Source organism: Ovis aries, chromosome 3, assembly GCF_016772045.2.
Source record: "Ovis aries strain OAR_USU_Benz2616 breed Rambouillet chromosome 3, ARS-UI_Ramb_v3.0, whole genome shotgun sequence".
Lineage (NCBI taxonomy): Eukaryota > Metazoa > Chordata > Mammalia > Artiodactyla > Bovidae > Ovis > Ovis aries.
In genome coordinates this window covers 69565041-69584264 of record NC_056056.1, presented here as the reverse complement: position 1 = coordinate 69584264, position 19224 = coordinate 69565041, and the positions used below count along the sequence as shown (strand labels likewise).

At 43.2% G+C, this 19224-nt stretch overlaps 1 protein-coding gene across 5 annotated transcripts in view; it reads left to right on the top strand.

Moving 5' to 3' along the window:
• Positions 1 to 790: 790 nt before the first annotated feature.
• The window catches only part of SPTBN1 (spectrin beta, non-erythrocytic 1), a 210742-nt gene continuing 192308 nt past the window's right edge, over positions 791 to 19224 (top strand). Inside the window, exon 1 of one of the 5 annotated variants that reach the window (XM_042246161.1) lies at positions 791 to 980. The gene's annotated coding sequence lies outside the window, so the exon portion shown is untranslated. Of the gene's footprint in view, positions 981 to 1952; positions 2149 to 2749; positions 17773 to 19224 lie in introns of those variants that run through there. The other 4 variants (XM_015094381.3, XM_042246160.2, XM_042246163.2 and 1 more) reach the window with 4 other exon arrangements.

Genomic DNA, 19224 nt, shown 5'->3' with positions numbered 1-19224 from the left:
AAATGAAGATTTATTAGAATACTGTTATCTGTGATAAAGGAAACAATTAAGAATCACAATTTCAGAATAACACGGAAAGAATTTAAACAGGCATTTCTCAGTACTGCCATTGTTTTCTTTGGTATTTCATTAACATTGTGTGTTGTGGGGGGAGGGGCTAGGGGCTCTGGCACAAGATAAGTGAAAGGAAACAACTTTTATTTCTAGTTGGATTTCCCCTTACCAAATAAGGGCAGCCACAGACATGTTGATTCTGTTCAACAAATATTTTTTGAGTACCTTTTAAATGCCTACTATGTACAAACAATGGACAAAGAAACCTGCCCTTTGAGAGTTCACCTGGCTGTGGTGATCAGCCTTGTGAGAAAAATGTTAAATTATTTGCCTTCCTCAATTTTTTTCATACAGTTCAAATATAAACTTTGGTCAAACATTCAAACATATGGTGAAGGCCTGAAAGGAAGGATCATCTTCACTTTGCTGGGATGATTTTGTTTAGTTTTATTTTAAAATATTCATTAAAACTACATACAAAAATACAGTAAATCTACCAGGTCCACTGATTTGAGATATAAGCATGATCGAAAATCAGTGGACCTGGTTGATTTATAGATCTCTCATGGTCTATTATTATTGTTATTATTTAAAAAATTTTTTTTAAATTTAGGGTTTGAGGGTCATATCTTCAGGAGAAAAGCCTTAAGGCTTTAAAAACAAACAACGGAGAAAGACCTCTTCCCTCGGAAGGCTACACTGCCGCCTTGGGCACTTACAGAGCAGGCAGAAAGTCAGTTTCTCCAGACTGTTTTCTGAAGAGCGTTTCTATTTGTGGTCCTGGTGATGACACCATCTTTTCTCCTCAATAGTGGCGGTTCCAGAATTTCTACATAGCCTGAGGGATTGGCAGGGTGAGCAAACTGGTTGAGAACCTGCTCGCACACTCGCCGAATCTCGAGGAAACGTCCGGTGTCCGTCTCACGGTGTGTGGGTAAGGGGAGAACTCAGCCCTCCCGCCATCGCGGGGTCGCCAGTGCACCGGGGACGCCCCCACTCCCCGGGAGCGCCTCGGGAAGGGGCACCCGAACCAGGCTAAAGTGAGCGTTGGGGCGTTAGGCGAGGGAGGCAAGAGTTGCACGAACCACTTGTGGGGTCTATTACAGCTACCGCGAGGGAAAGGGTGAAAAATCACTCATGAAGGACGAGGATGTTGACTTCGCCGAGCAACAACCGTCCTCCTTCCATCACCCAGGTTCGTCACCATCGCTCTTCATCAGGCCAGACAGAACCTATAAGGCATCAACCACCTAGATCTAAAACTAAACCAACCAAACGACTTTCCAAAGCCTCCCTCCACGCGCTCTCTCCATCGCGTTTCAAACGCTAACGTCGCGGGCAAAGAGGCTGCACAAGTCACGTAGAAAATTAGGCTGCCCCTTTCCATGGCGATAATCGAATTAGCCTCAAATGAAACGTGAAATTGGACTTCGCCGGCTGTGGGGACAAAGCCCCCACCGTCCCTTGGCTCGGAGAGCGCGGCGGCTGTGCCCACCCTGCCCAGGCCAGCCCCGGCCAGTACCGGCGGCAGGGGACAAGGTCGGCGCCGGGCCAGCGCAGAGCCTCCGCGGGGAGAGCGTGGACGCGCCCGAGGTTCGGGTCGCGCGCGGAACAGGCGCCGGGTGGGCGACTGCGGGGCTCTGGACGAACGCGGAGGTCCGGCGCTAGCGAGCCACGGAGGAGGGAGGAGCGCAGGGGCGGGCTAGAGGGTGTGCGGGAGAGAGCGTGTGAGCGCGCGTGTGTGCGCGCGCCCGGCGCCCGCCCGTCCGCGTCCGCGCGCTCCTCTCCCCGCCCCTCGCCCCCTCCCTGCAGCTCCCTCCCCTCCTTCCCCCGCCCCGCGCTCCAGCCCAGCCCCCGGAATCAGTGCAGCTGTTGCCGTGCAGGCTGCGGATTCCTCCAGTCCCTCCCTCGGCCGCCTCTCCGCCCGGAGCGAGCGCGCAGCCCCGCGCAGCAGCGCCCACTGGTCCCGTCCTGTGAGCCCCGGCCCCAGCCGCGGACAGCCCCGCGGAGTCGCCTCCCGGCCCACCCGCCCGGCCGCCGAGGAGCGGGAGGAGGACGGGACCCCGGCGCCCCCAACCCCCCTATCCGCGGGAGGTAGGTAGGGGGCCGGAGGCTGGAAGATGCCAACTCACTGGGGCTGCCTCCCGGGCTGGCTCCGGGGCGGCGGGAGGAGGGGCGCGGGCCCAGGCCGGGAGGACGCCGCTGCCCCGCCGCTGCCCTACGGCCGGGGAGCGGCGTGGGGGCAGGGAAGCTGCAGAACCTGGGCGGGGGCGGCGCGGGGAGCCAGGTCCCCAGTGCTTCTGAGTACGCCGGCGGTGCGGGGCGGGGGTCGGCGGTCTTCTCAGTGAGGTGGCTGCACATCCGCGGTGCAACCCGCGGCCGCCTAGCCTCATCCCCGGACGTATCGGGGCCGATTCCTCGTTTCTCCCTCCGCCACCTCTTCCCTCCAGCTGGGGGCCGCTGCGCGGGGGTGGTTGCGGAGTGGGCAGACGCAAGGGTCTATTTTCAGGTGCCCTCCCTCTAGCCCGGGCTGGTGGCGAGCGGGGGCGGCGTTGACAGGGCCGGGCTCTGAGCGTAACGGTACGGGGGATGCGGCCAGGCGTGGTCCCGGCTGCGCCGCGCTGCAGCTGAACCGGAGGCGGCGGCCCGGCGCCCCCACTCCCGCCCATCCTCACTCCCGCCCCCCGCCCTCCCTGCGGTCCCTGCTCTCCCAGGGCTGGGCGGGAGCCGCCTCGGGGCGCGGAGCTGCCGCTGCGCCCGCCCTTCAGCTCCTGCCACCCTCTCTTCAACAGGTTTGTGCCAACGGGGGGACCCTCCGGGCCTGACTTTGGGGAGGTGGGCTGGAAGCCCCTCTGGTCATCAGCCCTCACATCACGCCCGCGGCCGTCTTTTGCGGGGAGCCTTCCCTTTGTTTTTGTGATAGGAAAGATGCCAAGTGCCTGCCATCAGATAGGGGTGTGGGGGGAGGAGTGTTGTGGGCTCAGTACGCAAGCTGTGCCCGTTATTTTTCCAGTCAAAAGCTGGGCGAGATAGTGAGTGAGGAGAGGGCGAGTGTGGGGGGTGCTTCGGCGGAGGAGGAAAATGGATTCAGTAGCGTTTATCTGGACGGGGATGTGATTTTTTGGCAAGATGGATGGCTCCCGTTGCCTTCGCCGTGATGCAGCACAATGCACCAGTATCGCAGCCTCCCTTGCTTCTCGCTGGCGGGGCTTGGCACGGCCACTGGGCGCCTGCGGCCCCCGCCCGGCCCCACCCAGGCCCAGGGCTGCCCTTGGCTGAGACGCGGAGCCGCTTCTACCTTGTCATGCTGCTTCAGCTGGATGGGGCGTCAGGAGGACCAGGTCACCTAGCTGTGAGGGGGGGAGGCTTCTCTTGGGGTGACCCCCGGCTGCCTCGCCTGTTGGCCGTTTGGGATGAAGGGGTGTCCTGCAGTGCTAATGCGGGGCAGAGGGAGTCGGCCTGCGGCTGCGGACCGGAATGTAATCTCTAACCGAGGGACCTGAGCCGCCGTAGGGAGGGGCTGCGGGGAGGACCCGGCCCCAGCGGTGTGCGGAGGCCATGGTGCAGTCTGTACTGGGAGTCTCAGCGTCTTTTTGTGGATCACCTGTAATCCGTAAACCACAACCCAACTCTCCATCAATTTCATCATATGTGGAAAGTTGATGTTTATTAATTGAAGCGTTACAGCTACGGCATTACCTCTTTGATCAACACTGAGTATGAATTTTTCCTATAGGAAACCATTTTTTGAAATGAAACAGTTGATATATTTTTAGTTCATATGTCCCTGAGATATTTTTAAAAGATATTAACATGAAGTAGATTGTTTTAAAAGGAATTTACATACGTTTTTGACGGATGGTAAATGATTTCTTTAACCTGTATTTGTTTTAGTCGTTTGCTTTTTCTGTATTCAAATACAATGACATATTTGGATTCTTTATTAAGGATTATTTAGTAAATGAGTGTTATGATTGATGATACATTGGTATTCAGGTTGCTTTTGATAGACGGGTTAAGTCTACCGTCATGAATAGTGGGATTGTGGTAGTAACTAACTGCGTTTGTTTGTTTATATGTATGTATATTTTTATACACATTTTTTTTGCAGATGGGGAGTGGGTGGAGAAGGGCAGACCACCAAGGCCTGTGTGGCTCTATCTGGGTAGAAGGAGACGTTCCAGCGTCCTTGTCTATTTAGTCTGGGGTAATACACAAGGAATTTCCCTTCTAAATGCCACTTCTACAGTTCAGTGTGGAATGGCCAATGGGATACATTTCAGATTGCACCCCTCGGCTCTTCTAGAATGTAGAGGTGAAAAGGGAATTTCAGTATGCTAATTGGAAGGAAGATCAGTGTTTCAAAGCAAGGGTGTGTCTGCTTTTATTTTTTAGATCTCTAATTAGTCCAGGTTAATGGCATTTGATTTTCTGTAGACCAGCCACAGAAGTAGAATCTACGGCAGATTGTGTGGTTTATGTGCCTCATTTTGAGTTTCAATAATAGAGAGCCATTAAAATATAGAATTTTTTAGATTTGGGCTTCGTTGATGTGCTGGTTGTATAAAATCATGTTGCATTGAAATGTTTGGGAGTATTGTTTCCATGGATTATTCAAACATTTTGGATTTACTATGTTGTAAGAATATATCCTGTGTTGATGTCACCAGAGGTTTAGCTGTTCTGACTTAACCAGGTGCAGAATTCCGTTAGGTCAAGCTCTTTGTAGCTCTGTTGGCCCTGGTCTGACCAGAACCTTCATCAGAGAGAATGAGAAGCATCGGGCCAGTGAAGAAAAATGCTTGGTGGTCTCCTGCTGTGCAGGCTTTCAGTAAAGAGCATCCCTTGGATGAGAGTAGTAACAACTGTCTGTGATGTTGTTGGAGCAAGGGACAAGACCTTGCTCCCTTGTGACAGACACATCCTTAGCAGAGACTTGACAGTGGCAGAGTTTCCCTGGAAGAGTACTGGAGTGGTTATTTTGTCTTGCTGTATTGGACGTATGACTTTTCATGTAGAAATACTATTTTGAGATGGGAGGATTTTAAGTACTACTAAACAAACATAGATATGACAAGTGGAAATTATTTGATATTTTTATTGAGATAGTAAACTCTTCATTTTAAAAGCATACTCTTAGAATTTTAAAGCCCAACATATATATTTTTTACATGCAGTGATGTGATGCTCCATAATTATGTTGTTCTCGCCACCACTATCTACATTATAATCAAGGCTTAATTAATGCTCTGTGAATATCACTTATGGTTGTCCTGTTGGGAATGTAAACCATTATTCCATAAGAAAAGAGCTAATACCTAGGCTGGAAGAGCTACTTCTTTAGCTCTGTGGGGGTGAGTAAAATCTCTCATGGAGTTCTCTTATAAATTTTCAGTCTGCTGTTTTCCCAAAGCACCTTGTCTTTGCAAAAGACCTGGTTAAGTATTCTTGATTTTTGGATACAGGTGTCCTGTATCCAAGTTTTTGTAGTGTAGGAATAATGTCATCAGTCTCTACTTTGGGGGCAGAATGAAACTATCTCTACTCTTACATTTATATTTTTAAACATCACCAGAGAGGGCATTTTCATGATTTCTCGCTGTAATCCTGAGGTTCAGCACAGGATCATTTATAAAGTGGACGCTTTTTGTGTATGCAGTTTCTTAGAGGCCCAGTCCTCCCAAATAGCATTTGCATTTTAACGTGACCCTTCAGCGATTTGTATGCACATTAAATCAAAAAACTGCTCTACACCTTCAGCTAAGGGACTTCCATATCAAAAGGTTCCTTCTGGTATCTTACTTTTGTCTTTTGCTGAAGTATCAGCACATTTCCCCCCTTGCATCATTAAGAAATTGATGCGCATACTATATTTAATACAGAAATACTTTTTAAAGTTTTTCTGTAACTTTTAGGTGGAAGAGTTCTATTTATTAATACTATGTTTATTTAGACGAGTCAATTTCTTCAGATTGTTTTCTAAAACACCTCTAAAGTTGAAAAAAACAATCTTCTTCTCCTTCTCCAGAAGATGGTGTTAGCTTTGAGACAGCAAAACTGGAGTCCAGGAAGCTAAACCCCTGAGCTCTACCTCTGGCATCTTGTTTTTTCTCATCAGCTGTTTTTCCTGGTATATTCAATATCCTGACCATCTGGCCCATTTTTTCCCCCTTACAGTTGTTTTTTATTAAGTGATTTGTATATACAGAATAATGCTCATAAAAGATACTACTGAATCACAAACCAGTGAACGCACAGGCAGTCACCACCTAGTTCAAGAAGAAGAAACTGTCATACACTCGGAGTCACCCATGTGCCCCCCTATCATCCCATCTGAAACAACCACAGCCCTGAATTTTGTGTTTATCATTCCTTTGATCTTCTTTATGGGCTATCCATTTTAAAATTCTTATTTATTTTTGTATGTTTCTGAACTTTATATTATATAAATGAAATCCTACTTTGTGTATTCTTCTGCGACTTGTCCTTTTAGATTAACATTCCTGAGACTCATTCATTTTGTTGCTGTAGTTCATTCATTTTCATCGCTGTGTAGTATTCCATCATGACTTATTTATTCTTTCTACTGTAGATGGAGATTTGGATTGATTCTAGTTTTTTTTTTCCTCCTTTTATAAAAGGATGGCTATGAATGGGTCCTCTGCATGTCTCTTATTAAGTATGTAGGGGTACATGCATATGCACACAAACATGTAATTTTTCTCTCCTTCTCAGGAATGAAATTTGCCGGATCATAGGGTATGTGCATCACCAACCTTACTAGTTAATGCCAGAGTGATTGTACTAATTATATTCCTACTAGAAGTGTATAGCTGTTATAGTTGTTCTACAACCGTGCCAGACTTCAAAATGTTTTCCAGTAATACTTGTGAAATGTTATCTCAGTATGTTCTTTATTTGCAGTTTCCCTGATTATTGGACGTTAAGTATATATTTTTGAGCTTTTGGGTTCTTTCTTTTGTGAAGTCCTAATTTAGTCATTAGTCTGTATTTCTTATAGCTATTTTCTGATTGATTGATTTAATATATATTGCCTTATAATCCCTTGTGGATTTCATGCATTGCAAAAACTACTTCCCGGTTTATGTTTTGTTTTAAACTGTGGTTTCTTTTGATGAGCAATCACTCATAATTTCAGTAGAGTCATAATCAGGTTTTGTCCTTTAAGGTTTGTGAGGATGATTATGTTATTGCAGAATAACTTCCCATAGTATGGGAAGAGCTTAGATTTTAGAGTCAAATAAATCTGGGCTCAAATCCTAAATGTTATTATATACCAGCCATGTGCTCACATCTAGGTCCTTGGGTTAGTTCATTACTCTTGAAACCACAGTTTCCTCATAAGTAAAAAGGGAATGATACTTCCTCATACAGTTGTGAGACAGCGGCATACAGTCCTGGGCACATAGTAGGTGTTTAGCTGATAACAGTTTCATTCCTTTCTCTTTGGACTACAAGCTGTACACTGACCCCCTCTTGGAGTGTTTTCTCAAAACTACCTTAACATTTTTATGTCAAAAGAGCTTTATTATTTTATTTTTTAAAATTTTCTGTTACCAGTGAAATTTTTATATTGAGAAACACAGGCTGTGCAAGACCACTTAGTAAAAACCCTTTGTCAGTTCAGTTCAGTTTCCTGTTCTTGAAAGGAGTGTAATTATTGTTCTCTTACCAAGAAGCATTTATATGAATGTAATGCCTTTGCTCCTACTCTAAAGTTACTTTCCAGTATGGTTTTTAATGCAGTAAATAATTATTAAGTACTTTCTCTTGCCAAGACTTGTCATTGAGTTAGGATGATGGTGGTGTGGGCTGACCTACAGTTGAGTAAGAATCAGTTTCTGAATCCGAGGACTGTATACTCCTACTGTATAGAATATGCCCTGTTGCTGTGATGGAGGACCCTGCCCACCCTGAGCCAGGCTGAGGAGGTCACAGGGCAGGCGGGAGGAGGGCTGGACGTTTGTGACAGTCGCCAGCCTCAAGACAACCTGGCTCTTACAGAAGAGCAGGTTTGGACACTGGTGTTAGGGTACAAGAAGTTCCCATGATGGAATTTTCCAACATGTACTTTCCTTTTCCATACAATAAAGTCTTCAACCAGAAAAAAAACAAAAAAAAAGGATATGCTCTGTATGTGTAGAAGATAAAAGATCGTTTACTGACCAGGTGTATGACTTCAGCAAGCCATTAATCCTTCTGGTCTCAGATCTAAATTTATAAAATGAAAAACTTAGGTGAAATCATGAAGAAATGAAGTGTTAGTTGCTCAGTTATGTCCTATTCTTTGTGACCCCAAGGACTGTAGCCCGCCAGGCTCCTCTGCCCACGGGACTCTTCAGGCAAGATATTGGAGTGAGTTCCCATTCCTTTCTCCAGGGGATCTTCCATAGTGAAGGGTAAACTGTGCCACATGGGCACCCCATAGAAAATCAGTCAGGGCACTCTTTCCACAGAGCTGATCTAGAGCCCCAGAAACTCTCCACACAGTGTTTGAATCCGGAACTACCAGCTGATTGTATCTGCTCCTTAGTTTTGAAGATTCATCTAAAATTCTGTGATGATAGTTGAGTAACACGACACTTGAGCTATGTCCAAAACACATGGAACAGAGAGAAACTAGAAGCAGGGAGACAGGAACGAGGTGATGGTGGGAGTCCAGAGTTTAAGGGAGCAAGTGATGGTGGAGGCTGAGAGAATGAGGAGGGAAGGGCTGGGAGAAAGGTTGTGAAGACCGGATCCTTTGCTGACTCTTTGTAGGATGACTGGATGGGAGTGGACCTGAGTAGATGAGAGATAAAATAAAGAGTTCATATTTGAATAATGACAGAGAACATGGTCGTCATCATGATGAGAGAAATAGACAAGTGAAGGGGAAGAGTGGATATCTCATTGGGAAGAAAATCAGTTTTCTTTAACTGTGCTGAATTTGAGGTTCTGGAAGAACTCTTAGTGGAGGTAATGTTCGAGAAATTGAAGGAGACAGGTCAGGGCTAGGGTGACTGGGGAGAGGCTGTTGGATGTGGGGGTCCCAAGCCTCAGGCCCTGGAATTCCTCCACCAGATCACTCCATGCACTGATCCTGGGCAAGCTGCCTTGACCTGTCTTCAAGCCCCAGTATCTTCATTTGCAAAATGGTAGCAATGAGTTTCTGTCACAAAGGACTAAGAAAGTTGAGTGGAATAATCCAGTGCCCATCACCGTGCATTTTAATTGTCATAAAATGTGGAAGTTTTGCTTAGTTTGTGTCACCTTTATGCTTCCTTTCAAATAAGTAGTTTGATTTATTCAGGAAAGATACATTTCCATAAGCAATACCATCTTGCAGCTAAATAATGCTAAGTTTAGTCTATATTAAACTTGTCCCTATGTCTAAATTATAGGAAAGGCAAATCTGATTACTACTTATTTTTAATAAACAAGAAAACGCTAAAACCCTAGTGCTTAGGGAAAGGATAGGAACATAGTTTATAAAAAAAAAGGTAACAACAAAGCCAGTAACCATATTCAGTTGTTCAAACTCAGCAGTAATATGAAATATTAACTAGAACAGTTAATTTTTCACTTGAACTGGTAGATAGGTAATGCTCTCTGGGATGCTGTGAGAGTGGACCTCTGCATCACTTGTTGGAAGAATATTTGAATTAAGACAATTGTTGGTACAGTAATAATATACATGTATTTATATATATATTTAAAACCAAAAAGATTAAAGTTTATACCATTTGGACTGAAATTCCCCTTGTAGTTCTGTAATCGAAAGAAAGAATTAAAAATAATGACAGGTTTTTAAACAAGAATTTTCTTAGCAATATTAATAGTGAAAAAGCAAATGTGGCATAGTCAAATATATTATGGAGCAGTGCATAGGATGGAATTCAATGTACTGCTTAAAAATAATGGTTTGTTAGAGTCTTACTGAAAAGGGCAAATGCTAACAATATAATATTCAGTGGAAATATCTCTAACGCAAAACTGTATAATATGGTGTAATTCCTGTTTTGTTATATTAAATAAAAGCCTGGAAGGAAATACGTGAAAATGTTAATGGTTTGCTTTGGATGGTAGGTTGATGGATGATTTCCTTTCTTGTATGAAAGGAAATTCCTATGACTTAATGTTTCTCATTTGGAGTTTTAAAATATTTTACAAATAAGAGTGAAATAAATAATAGAATAGACTACCATAAGGATCATTTTTTTCATAGCCAAAAAATCAATCAACCCTTTAATTTTTAAAAAAATAAAAGAAAAAAGTAAGCCTGGCCAGATGTAGATTATTGTTAGGGAATAGTTTAAGATTCCAAAGGATTGTCATATCTGGCTTCTGCTCTTATGTGGAGCAGCGGGAAGACATCAGCAGTGTAAGTCACTTCTGAAGTGAGAGTTTGAGAGGGCTAGAACATTCACATATGCTGGAATGCTAGCTTGACTTCATAGTCTGCATCAGTTTAAAGAGTGGGGAAGACCGGGTTTCTCTTATTATGTCCAAACTGCACAGTTGCTCGAAGAGAGCAGTGGAATTCTGTGACGTATTTGTTCTCACTTGTAGAAGCCCGAACACTGCTGCTGGAGCTGATTTTGTAACCATTAGACCATCAGGTTGCATTGGAATTGGCCAGAAATGCAGAAAAAATTCCAAGTGAAAATGTTAAAATAAATATGACTTCCGATTTAGATTTTCTTCCAGTTAATGGTTTCTTGGCATTTTGAGAATATTCAGTCTAAGAGTAGGAGGAATGAATTTTAATACTATCCTTTTTTTATGAAAATAGATTCTTATATAATGTTATACATGATATTTCTGTATGCCTATAATGATATCTTTTTGTCTGTGTGTCACATAAATGAGAAAGAGATGTATGTGATTGAAAATCCTCAGCCATGAAGGGAGACAAAGGACTATTTTAAGACTTTTTAAGTGGGGAATTTTATTGAGATAGTGGTGTGAAGGTGGATCCCAGAAATGAGTCACTTTGTCCGTAGCTGGTGAGGGAAATGTTTGAGAGGAAATAATATTATTAATGTTTTCTGCTTTATGGTCCAAGCACTCAGCTGTACTCAGTTCAGTTCAGCTCAGCTCAGTCGCTCAGTAGTGTCCGACTCTTTGCTACCACATAAATCACAGCACGCCTGGCCTCCCTGTCCATCACCAACTCCTGGAGTCCACTCAAACCCATGTCCATCAAGTCAGTGATGCCATCCAACCATCTCATCCTCTGTCATCCCCTTCTCCTCCTGCCCTCAATCTTTCCCAGTGTCTCTGCTTTAGAATCTGGAGTGCCTTGCTGGTTCTGATCTTCTAACATATTAACTTGAAGCCATTAGCTAGTCAATAAAATCTGTATCAGAATATAATTAGAAATTTTTTAAATCCAACAGATGAACTAGGAAATTTAGAACGATATATACTTAGAATTCATATTTTTGAAGTGCGTATGTTCAGTGTTTAATTTGTATAATTAAATATATCTCTGCTTAGTAAGTTCATTAGCCTAACAGTGGTTATCTCTGGGTATGGGATTGTGGAAGAATTCTAATTTCATCTCTTCATATTTTGGAAAATACTTAGCAATAAACTTTTGGCCTTTATCAAGAACATCCTGACACTTCCTGTAACCAACCTCGTTTTAGCTGGATAAAGACTAATGAATGAAATAATTAATTAGCCAAATATTCTCTATTTATTTCTATTGGGGCTTTCAGAAATGCAGCATTCATAGTACTGAAGGTGTAAAGAATGCTGAAGTTTTGAAAAGATTTTTCCATTCCTCATTTAAATATGCGGTTTGTTAGAGCCTTGCCATTTCCGTAGAGTGTGGGAAAAGATGCAGAAACTGGGCCACAGGGGAGCCTGATAGGAGCATCCTCTGGGTGGAGGCCAAGCCTTTGGTTCTAGATGAAATTTTTTTGTTGTTTTCCTACCCTCTTGGGTGGCTGTTTCAGGGATAGTTTTTGTCCAGGTATATTTGCTTCAGGGCCAAATCTAAATATTCATGGGCTACACATTTTTCTGGAATGTTCTTCACCAGCTATACAGAGACTTTGGGGTGGGACAGGACATATTTTTATTGTGCTCTAGGGCTTTTTTCCCCTTTTATTTAAAGGGGAAGGAACACCTAGATTCTTCTTTAAGAAAATTCTTATTTATTTTTCTCTGTGATGTTTAAACATTTTCCTTTGTAGTTTTTAATCTGTAGCACGGCAGTGCTCTGATAGTACAATTGTCTTAAAAGTTAAAATACTCATTTTTTCCACCTTTTTAGAATCCTTGAATTTTTGACAGTGTCTGCTAATTTATACAGTAAGCATAGTTTTTTTTTCTGAACAATTTATGAAGAATATATACTTTCAAAAACTGTAAATTAGCACAAAATCATCACAAAATAAAATTTTTTTTAAATGTCAGGAACTTCCCTGGTGGTCCAGTGGTTAAGAAGCTGCCTAGCAGTGTGGGGTACATGGGTTCAGTCCATGATGGAGGAACTAATATACCAGATGCCTCAAAGCAGCTCAGCCCTTGTGCCACAACTTCTGAGCCCTGGTGCCACAACTAGAGAATCCCTGAGCGGTAGCAAAATGTGGTAACAGTCTTCGTGTTGCAGTGAAGATCCATGTGCCACAGCGAAGACCTTTGCTCCTATTGTTCAGTCTCTCAGTCATGTCCAACTCTGTGACCCCATGGACTGCAGCAGGCTAGACTTCCCTGTCCTTCACCATCTCCTGGAACTTGCTCAAACTCATGTTTGTTGAGTCAGTGATGCCATCCAACCATCTCATCCTCTGTCGTCCCCTTCTCCTCTTGCCCTCAATTTTTCCCAGCGTCAGGATCTTTTCTAATGAGTCGGCTCTTCTCATCAGGTGGCCACAGTTTTGGAACTTCAGCTTCAGCATCAGTCCTTCCAATGAATATTCAGGACTGATTTCCTTCAGGATTGACTGATTTGATCTCCTTTGGACTCTCCAAGGGACTCTCAAGGGTCTTCTCTAACACCACAGTTCAAAAGCATCAATTCTTCGGTGCTTAGTCTTCCTTATGGTCCAACTCTCACATCTGTACATGACTACTGGAAAAATCAGAGCTTTGACTAGATGGACATTTGTTGGCAAAGTGATGTCTCTGCTTCTTAATATGCTGTCTAGGTTGGTCATAGCTTTTCTTCCCAGGAGTAAGCGTCTTTTAATTTCATGGCTGCAGTCATCATCTACAGCAGTTTTGGAGCCCAAGAAATAAAGTATGTCACGGTTTCCATTGTTTCCCCATCTATTTGCCAGGAACTAGTGGGACTGGATGCCATGAACTAATGGAACTAGATTACATGATCTTCGTTTTTTGAATGTTTTCACATTCAAAGCTGTTTTGAATGTCAGCTTTTTCACTCTGCTCTTTCACTTTTATCAAGAGGCTATTTAGTTCCTCTTCACTTTCTGCCATATGGGTAGTGACATCTGCATATGTGAGGTTATTGGTATTTCTCCTGGAAATCTTGATTCCAGCTTGTGCTTCATCCGGCCTGACATTTCTTATGATGTACTCTGCATATAAGTTAAATAAGCAGGGTGACAATATACAGCCTCGCTATACTCCTTTCCCAACTTGGAACCAGTCCGTTGTTCCGGGTCTGGTTCTAACTGTTGCTTCTTGACCTGCATATAGGATTCTCAGGAGCAGGTCAGGTGGTCTGGTATTCCCCTCTCTTTAAGAATTTTCCACAGTTTGTTGTGATCCACACAGTCAAAGGCTTTAGCGTAGTCGGTGAAGCAGAAGTAGATGTTTTTCTGGAACTCTCTTGCTAAGACCTCAGTCAGTTCAGTTCAGTCGCTCAGTAGTGTCCGACTCTTTGCTACCACATAAATCACAGCACGCCTGGCCTCCCTGTCCATCACCAACTCCTGGAGTCCACTCAAACCCATGTCCATCAAGTCAGTGATGCCATCCAACCATCTCATCCTCTGTCGTCCCCTTCTCCTCCTGCCCCCAATCCCTCCCAGCATCAGAGTTTTTTCCAATGAGTCAACTCTTCTCATGAGGTGGCCAAAGTACTGGACGTTCAGCTTTAGCATCATTCCTTCCAAAGAAATCCCAGGGTTGATCTCCTTCAGAATGGACTGGTTGGATCTCCTTGCAGTCCAAGGGACTCTCAAGAGTCTTCTCCAACACCACAGTTCAAAAGCACAAATTTTTCGGCACTCAGCCTTCTTCACAGTCCAACTCTCACATCCATACATGACCACAGGAAAAACCATAGCCTTGATTAAATGGACCTTAGTCGGCAAAGTAATGTCTTTGCTTTTGAATATGCTATCTAGGTTGGTCATAACTTTTCTTCCAAGGAGTAAGCGTCTTTTAATTTCATGGCTGCAGTCCCCATCTGCAGTGATTTTGGAGCCCCAAAAAATAAAGTCTGACACTGTTTCCACTGTTTCCCCATCTATTTCCCATGAAGTGATGGGACCGGATGCAGTGATCTTCGTTTTCTGAATGTTGAGCTTTAGGCCAGCTTTTTCACTCTCCACTTTCACTTTCAACAAGAGGCTTTTTAGCTCCTCTTCACTTTCTGCCATAAGGCTGGTGTCATCTGCATATCTGAGGTGAGTGATATTTCTCTTGGCAATGTTGATTCCAGCTTGTGTTTCTTCCAGTCCAGCGTTTCTCATGATGTATTCTGCATATAGGTTAAATAAGCAGGGTGACAACATACAGCCTTGAGGTACTCCTTTTCCTATTTGGAACCAGTCTGTTGTTCCATGTCCAGTTCTAACTGTTGCTTCCTGACCTGCATACAGATTTCTCAAGAGGCAGGTTAGGTGGTCTGGTAATCCCATCTGTTTCAGAATTTTCCACAGTTGATTGTGATCCACACAGTCAAAGGCTTTGGCATAGTCAATAAAGCAGAAATAGATGTTTTTCTGGAACTCTCTTGCTTTTTCCATGATCCAGCAGATGTTGGCAATTTGATCTCTGGTTCCTCTGTCTTTTCTAAAACCAGCTTGAACGTCAGGGAGTTCACGGTTCACGTATTACTGAAGCCTGGCTTGGAGAAGTTTGAGCATTACTTTACTAGCATGTGAGATGAGTGCAATTGTGCGGTCGTTTGAGCATTCTTTGGCATTGCCTTTCTTTAGGATTGGAATGAAAACTGACCTTTTCCAGTCCTGTGGCCACTGCTGAGTTTTCCAAATTTGCTGGCATATTGAGTGCAGCACTTTCACAGCATCATCTTTTAGGATTTGAAACAGCTCAATTGGAATTGTATCACGTCCACTAGCTTTGTTCGTAGTGATGCTTTCTAAGGCCCACTTGGCTTCACATTCCAGGATGTCTGGTTCTAGATTAGTGATAACATCATCATGACTATCTGGGTCGTGAAGATCTTTTTTGTACAGTTCTTCTGTGTATTCTTGCCACCTCTTCTTAATATCTTGTGCTTCTGTTAGGTCCATACCATTTCTGTCCTTTATTGAGCCCATCTTTGCATGAAATGTTCCCTTATTATCTCTAATTTTCTTGAAGAGATCTCTAGTCTTTCCCAATCTGTTGTTTTCCTCTATTTCTTTGCATTGATTGCTGAAGAAGGCTTTCTTATCTCTTCTTGCTATTCTTTGGAACTCTGCATTTAGATGCCTATATCTTTCCTTTTCTCCTTTGCTTTTCGCTTCTCTTCTCTTCACAGCTATTTGTCAGGCCTCCCCAGACAGCCATTTTGCTTTTTGCATTTCTTTTCCATGGGGATGGTCTTGCTCCCTGTCTCCTGTACAATGTCACGAACTTCCGTCCATAGTTCATCAGGCACTCTATCTATCAGATCTAGGCCCTTAAATCTATTTCTCACTTCCACTGTATAATCATAAGGGATTTGATTTAGGTCATATCAAGACCTAATGCAGCCCAATAAATAAATATTTTTTAAAAATGTCAAAATAATATTTATTAGCAAAAGAATACATATTGTAGAGCATGTGGAAAATAAACATAAACACAAAGAAGAAAATTGAAGTTACTGACTCCATTTGGTGACCCCAGAAACATGCACTTGTCATTTTGATGTTTGTCTTTTAAACCCCTTTTCCCTCTGTACGTATTTGTTCATCTCATAAATGAGGATCAATTCTCATACCTTAAGCTCAGTATGTGAAGTTTTCACAGTCTAAATCATCCCTTGAAATTTATCAGCCTTCCAGTTTGTACACAAAGCATGACAGGACATAATATCTTATTATTACTGTTCATGTTTAAAACTGTGGCTTATGGATACTGTTGGTTTCCCTGAGTTGTTTTAGTGATGAAGGTGTTAAGGAAAATGGCAAAGATTTAGAGAACCCCAAATGTGCTTATTATAGATACTTCCTTTAAAAATTGTTTTACAGTGGAAAAGTACCAGAAATTAAGTTCTCATTAGATAATGTGTGCTTTCTGTTTTGTTTTGAGAGGAATTCCCATCAGGGTTGCATGAATTCCCTTGAGTGAGATCCCTCTATGCTTCAGACAACATCTGATTTTATTTCTGTCTTCAGATTTCAGAGTCTGAAACAGCTACCCTAGAAAGTGTCGTTGATAGGATGGAGGTAGTTATCATAATCTTGGTTTTAAATGTAATAAATTTTACAGGGTTGGGTTTGGTGGTAACTGTTGAAAGCACACAGTAGGGCTCTGCTTTCCTAGGGTCTTTCTGTTAGCCGAACTGTTGAGAGTTCTATCTTTGGATCCAGAATCTATTTATAGGAGAAAAGGCAGTATTGCATACTTGATTATGCAGACCTGTTCCTTAAGTCGTGGGGAAGCCGATGGATGTGATGCAGATCTCGCTGGCGCTTCTCTGTTGCCTTAATCTAGTAGTTGGCCTCTTGAACTCCTGAAGGAAGTGGTAAAATGATTTCTACATGTGCTGAGGGAATGAGGGTGTGGGAAGAGGGGAGAAATGCCCTTTCATTGGAAGAGAAAGAAAGCCTTTGCCATCAATTTCTGTGAGGTTCTTTGTGGTTCTCACGTGGGTTGGTTGGCCCCAAGGAAAAGTGGCAAATGACCTTCTTCCCATGTTTATACGCTAAGGCCAGTGGTAGCTCCTTGTGCAGTTTAGAAGGGAGATCTGAGCTGGGCCCAATGATGGATGGAGCAGGGCTGGGTAGATGGATGGAGCAAGTTTGGGTGATGGAACTCAGATACATTGTGTGGGCTTAACTCTCCCCAAATGAGGAATTCTTCAGAAACTCCCAATCTGATGGGAACCATTCTCTTTGAGGGTGGCCAAATGCTTGATGGTTAATGTGTCTGGGCTGACTGAAGCGTGGAGCTGGGAGGGATCTCAGCTGACCTACAGGCAGCTACAGACATTGAGTCTTGACACAAGGGGAGGCATTGAGCCAAGACAGTGCCCAGAGTCTGGCCCTGATACCCCAGGGTAGGGAGAGCAGGAGGCTGGAATGTAGCGTTGTCTGGGCCTCTGACTGGGTGAACACACCTGACACTGTTTTAGAAGGTGATGGTCGGCGCTATCAGTCGGGAGACTTCTCTGAAAGGGGTCTGGTCCTTCTCACAGTGAGGTTGACAACTCTGCTGCCAGCTGTCCTTAAATACCCATCTTATCTCCTGGGGCGGAGTCCAGGAAGCACCCTGAACCTGGAGCAGAGACATTTGTGTGCCATTTGAGCAGAGGAGAAACCAGGGCACACTTTGTGTTTTATTCTCATTTTATTTAAGGTAGGTTTTGTGTGTGTGTGTGTGTGTGTGTATGTGTGTGTGTGTGTGTGTGTGTGTGTGTGTTTGCTGGTTTTACGTCGGCATCCGCTGCTAAAAGAGTTCCTGAGTTTCCCTGATAATCAGGATGATTTCTCATTTTGAAAGGATTGTTTTGCTTTGGAAGTATGTGTTCCTCACAGTAAGAAAATCAGCTTTCATCCTAGTTCCAAAAATCTCCTCTAATTCAGAAAGGATGAAAGTTTAATTAGAGAGCAGGCTAATTTATTGTCTTGTTCCTGAGGAAGACTGTTTCTTGTCTGTCAGTTGAGTTTAATATATCTTTATATACGTATATTTATATATTTCCAGCTCTCAGGGATGATTTTGTTAGTATACGTTTACATGAATATTTTAATCTAAATTATAGTATATATTTCCTTTGGACTATACCCTTGTTGAAATGAATTTGTTCCCATGAAATAAATATATCTTTAGTGGGTCATGCTTGAGAACTGCTTCACAGTCTTCTCAACTTTTGAAGTGAGTAGTTATTTCATGTAGAGCGTGTGTCGATAGCTGGCCTATCACTGGAATGCTGTGCAGCTGTGCAGAGCATAAGGATCAAATGTGCTAATTAAATATATATATATATATATTTTTTAGCAAGAATGGAATGTAACAGCGTGTGGTTAACCATTCCAGTTTGTTTTTGAAGAGTACTTTTTTTTTTTTGGGCCAAATATGAACAATCAGAGAGTACATTGACTTAGAAGATGGAATGCTATGTTAAATCGTTCTTTTCATGGAGGTAATGGGACTCATTAAATACTGAGATTATCCTTTAAAATACACTCTGATTAATAATCTGCCTCAAAATGTAGGCAGTGGCGGCACGCCTGGGGTGTAACATCTGCAGTCAGGGTTTGAACTTGCTTTTGTCCTACTGTATCAGTTCTCCTCCTTGGCTGCTGGGTACTCAGCCTTCCTCAGAGCACTGTCACACAGCATTTCCTCCCAGTTTGAATAATAATCTGATCCATCTTTTAGGAACCCATGTGAATTACATCATGTGGATTTAGCTGCATCCACGCAGATGGTGGTCTGATTTTTTTTTTTTGTCAGACATTGTGCAAAGTGAACCAATGGGGATAAATGGCAGGTTGGTTGTGTAATGTGGCAGCATTTTACTTAGTGTGTCTTTAAAGATAAGTGGGGTGAGATTCCAGCAAAACTGTGCATAAAAAGTCGGAATGTGTTGGAGAACTGCCAAGACTGGGAGCAAGCTGTGTGACGAGCACTGATGCAGCTTTGTCCTGTCTTAAAATAGCCACCATTTAACAAAATATCTTGAAACTTGTCATTTCACTTGAGCAAATAAGTGAAACAGAGGTGGTGGCTTTCATGTTTAGTTTAGCAAGGTTTATTTTTACTGATTTATCTTTTTGTTCCAGTAATCTTAAATCTTGTGACGAT